Source organism: Neomonachus schauinslandi, chromosome 1 (genome assembly GCF_002201575.2).
Source record: "Neomonachus schauinslandi chromosome 1, ASM220157v2, whole genome shotgun sequence".
Classification (NCBI taxonomy): Eukaryota; Metazoa; Chordata; class Mammalia; order Carnivora; family Phocidae; genus Neomonachus; species Neomonachus schauinslandi.
In genome coordinates, this window is record NC_058403.1 from 83,611,712 (window position 1) to 83,616,614 (window position 4,903).

Consider the following 4,903-nt stretch of genomic DNA (forward strand, 5'->3'; position numbering starts at 1 on the left):
TGTCTGCCACATAATTTTTAGGGAAAAAACCAATTCTTATTTGCCTGGCATCATATTTCCAAGTGTGGAATCTTATGGCATGATGCTTTCCATACTTACAATCATGACAAATTAGTGGGCTGTGAATTTAAAGGGTTTCCCAGCATTTTTTTAAGAAATAGAAATGACCAGCATATGTCTCATGAAGTAAAGATAAGTATTGTCTCAAAAACATTCAGTTAAGACCAACCATGAGAGACTATGGACTCTGAGAAACAAACTGAGGGTTCTAGAGGGGAGGGGGGTCAGGGGATGGGTTAGCCTGGTGATGGGTATTAAAGAGGGCACATATTGAATGGAGCACTGGGTGATATATGCAAACAATGAATCATGGAACACTACATCAAAAACTAATGATGTAATGTATGGTGATTAACATAACATAATAAAAGAAAAAAAACATTCAATTAAATTTAATTAAAACACACATAAAATTCAAACTTCAAATATGACTCAAGACCCAGAATGCCTCTTCTCCTTCTATTCTGAAGCTCCTCAAGCCTTGGCTATCTCTCCCCTCATGTATCTCATGGCCACTACTGCCTTGAACTGCTCTGTTCAAATCTATGATTCTGCTAGCAAAACTCCTTTGGCTCAAATGAAATTCAAACTAGGAGGTACTGCCCTTGCTTATGTACCCTGACTGGTTAGCTACACATAAACACAGATTCAAATATGGAGTTGTTCAAATTCTTGAACTTTATGATCCAAAATGACTCATAATTTTGTAGGACAGAAGAAAATTTCAAATGCAGATATTCATTTGAAACAGGTTTTCAAACCCCATACTGTTTGTGTCACTGTTTTAGCTTAGGAACATGACGGAGAAATTCTAGCTACAGGGAGTAAAGATCAAACTGTCTTCTTCTTTGAGGTAGAAAAAGATTATAAGCCAATCGATTATATTATATAATATGGATGTGTTTGCCAGTTAACATGGTCTTCAATCTCCCATCCTGAAAGTACTTTACTGATTATCTGTGAGAATGGCCATGTTCTTGAAAATCCATTTCCAACTACAAAGGAGGAAAAGGGGGACGCCCGGGTGGCTCAGTCAATTAGTCATCTTCCTTTAGCGCAGGTCATGATCCCGGGGTCCTGAGATCAAGTCCCATGTCGCGCTCCCTGCTCAGTGGGGAGTCTGCTGCTCCCTCTCCCTCTCCCTCCCCTTCCCCCCTGCTCATGCTCTCTCCCACTTGCTCAGGTTTGCTCTCTCTCTCTCCCTCAAATAAATAAATAAAATCTTTTTTAAAAAAACAAAGGAGGAAGAGGAAGATCATAATGTCGTTTCCTATGAAATCAAAGACATGTGCATAAAATGTTTCCATTTCTCAAGTGTCAAATCTAAGATTCTGAGATTAATAGAAACAGAAAGAGAAAGAAACAAATGGAGTCAAAGGAGAAGGAAAGGAGGAAGAGGCTAGCAGCAGAGATGGGAGAAGATGGACAAAAGGAATTCCAGGGTGAAGAGGAGGAAGAGAAGCCATTACCAGAAATCTTTATTCCATCAATTCCCTGTCACATCCTCTGTGGATTTTACTCTGAGCCAAGGAAGTTCTGGGTTTCTTTGGGTGACTATGACTCTGGTTTTCTGTATCATTGTGAGTTCCCCCATATGACAAAAGCAGTGATATCACAGAAAAGAAGGATGAGCCTTCTGATTTTCTTCTTGAAGACACAGAGAATAATCCCATCCAAACTATCACTTTCAGCATTAGCCAAGACTGATGTTTTGTGGAATGCAAAATGGAGAAATTTGAGTTTTAGTATCCTAAGCCAGAAAAATCCTTCATTGACGAATATGGTAGACTACTGGCACTTCAATATGCATGCCAATAATTATGGTTATGGATTAAAGGCATCTATCCTAGCTTTGATGACCGTTTTTTGGTGACCACTGGAACAGGTATTAATATTTTGTTTTCACCACATTTTCTGAATTTGAGCTAAACAAAGCCATCAAAGCCAAAGTGCTGTCTCCCAGGTTAGGAACTGAAGCAGAGCCAACTCCAGAAGATATGGAAAATCCTAAAGCCTACAGTATTGAGAATGCCAGAAGAAAAAGAGAACATAACAAGTTAATGAAAGAAGTGGGAGAGTAAAGGCTGGAAAGAGAGAACTCAAAGCTTTAAGGAATAAATTTTGGAAACTTCTAGAAATGAATGAAGAATTACCAAAGCATATGCAGTTTAAATGAACAGATCAATTATAGAAAAAAAAGAATCAATTATAGAAAAAGGGAAGAAATTCTACCTAAAACCCTAAGAGAAATTATGGTGAAAAATCAAATTGAGAAAAGGAAGAAACATATTAAAAGCTGAAAGGGGCCCAACTTAAGATTCAGCAGTGAAAAAAAAAGAATGGAAGGAACTGTACAAGAGTAAATCTGATGATGACTATGAAGATTCCCAAGATGCTGAAGCCATCAAAGAGACCAGTTGTATATGGGAGACTTTAATCTGAAGACAGCCTTATACTATAAGATACCTCAGCATATGAGAATAAATGCCATGAAGAAGAAAGAGAAACTGGGACACCTAGATCCCATGGCCCATTCAAAGAAAATGCACATGAACAGGTACATTCTCTCTCTTCAAGACCTCACCGTGGCTGTCATCAAGGAAATACAGTGCCTGGTACAAGAACTGAAGAGCATTCAGTTGATTCTTCACATATCCAAGCATATCCCTATTCCCCAAATCCCCCCAGATATACCCAGAAGTTCCAGAAAAGAGATTTCAGTATGATGAGGAAACTCTCCTAGTTTTAAGCAACAGCGGACAAAGAGTCAGGATGAAAAGTCAGGGTCTTGCAGGCTCTCAGATTCTCTTCTGGAAAGGACAGTGATCTGATGACATGAGATTTATCATCTAGATCATCAACGGCATCAACACTCAGCCTAGATACTCCAAAGTTAATGGAATTTGAAAAAGCAGATCCAACTGATGTGAAGCTGGAGATCACAAAAAGGGATGACATTAAACACTTATACATGCAACAGTATTTGACCAACAGGATCAAAGAACTGTCGCTTTTGATGCAGAACTCTATCTCCCAAGGCATCAGAAACTAAAACTAGATCCTCAAATGAAATGATCTGACCTGCACCATGTCACATTATTTCAAAAAATGCTTCTCCTCGAGAATTTTGAAAAACAGGAGAATGTACTTCAAGAGCACATAATTCAGGAGGCAGAGAGGAACTGGACTTGCATTGGAAAATAAATGAAACTCTTAAAGAGATGGAAGAGAAAAAGAATGAAATTGCCAAGCTCCAGGACCAAGAAAAGTCACTCTATATGGGCTTCCAAGCTGCCATTGGAGAAAACAATAAATTTGCTAATTTCCTCATGAAAGTCTTAAAAGAGTAGTAAGTGGATGAAGAAAAAGGAGGGTGAGTGAGATGCTGATGAAGTTGAGGATAATGATGAATCAAGTGAAGAAGAATCCGGCTGGGAGAGTGATGAGGATGAATATGAATCTCATAATAAGGTTTTTGATGATATTATTTGCCCAACAAATTGTGATATGGGTCTTTTTGAACTGGCCCTTCAACTCTGATAGAAAAGGATGGACACTGAGGAGGCCTTAGTTGAAGGAAAGAAAATTACCAATAACCTCAAAAAGAAATATGATGCACTATCCAAAAAAGTAAAAATTGTGACAAATAACCTGAATGCAGCAAAGGAGGCCCTAGAGGTTTACCAATGAGAGACACAGCAGTGGCTGAATGAACTGCTGGTTATGATTCCACTCAAGCTCCACCGGATAGATCATGTAGTATTTGGAGAAATACCTAATGATTTTTCTGGAACCTTGGTCTTTTCTAACCATTCCTTGGGATGGCTGCAAGAACAAACTGTACGACTCCATGAGGAAAATTCCAAGCAACAAAAACTTAACAAAGAATGTTGGAAGAGGTGTAAACAGCTTATCTGAGAAAAGAGAGAGACGGTAAAAAGGATAAGCAAAATGGAAGAAACAACTAATGATCAGCAAGTTTAGCTGTGAGATGGACCTAGAAACCCTTCAGACAGTTTCTGTGAACACATTTGAAGAGCTAAAGATCAAGAAACTTTGAAAGGAATTATTGAATGCAAAGGAAGATGTAGTAGGAAAAGCTTGCTCAAGTGCAATGGGAGCTGATGACAAAGACAAAAAAGCACACCTAAAGCTTCATCAGACAAATGATTTATGTATCAAAAAGAGGAAACTTGATTCTTGGTTGAATACACTCCAAAACCAGCAGGGCAATGGCTTCCAGGGCCCTAGGAAAGCAGATATATATTGTGGCAAGAGAGAAGGTCACAGAACTGATCCAAGTTCAGGCAGAAAAGAGAAAGAGTTGTTCTTTTGCATCAAAAAGGTGGTCTTACCCTCTCACCCATTCAGCCTCTGCAAGAGAGTAAGATGGAGCCCATGCACGGGCCTTTAAGTTTGCTTTTTTCTCAAATCCATCCAAGATTTCTGACATATAACTGATCAGAAGTTCTGTTTCCTTGCCACATGCCACAATCCTATTTTTTTGAAGTGAACTTACCTAAAAGTCTAAAACCAGATCCAGTCATATAGTTTTAATAATTTTTCTCCAATTTGGTTATCTTAGAACTGACTGTAGCACCCAACATCAATTTCCGATTGAACTGAACCCTTTTAGATCCATTTGGAACCCACTGGACTGAATATGGAGTCTCAGAAGGCTGTACCTCAAAACTGCAAGAAAGTATTTGTAATATATCATGTTTTAAGAAATTTGTCTCTTGGTTATCTGAATGTTTAGCCATTGGCAAGACAAACTATCATTTAGCAATCTGTGAGAAAACTTGGCTTTTTTTAATCCTTGGAAAATAAACTTTGATGTTAA

The 4,903-nt window shown here is 38.4% G+C and overlaps 1 pseudogene; it reads left to right on the forward strand.

Moving 5' to 3' along the window:
• The first annotated feature begins 472 nt into the window (after positions 1–472).
• On the forward strand, positions 473–4,521 carry LOC110582608 (annotated as a pseudogene).
• The last annotated feature ends 382 nt before the right edge of the window (positions 4,522–4,903 follow it).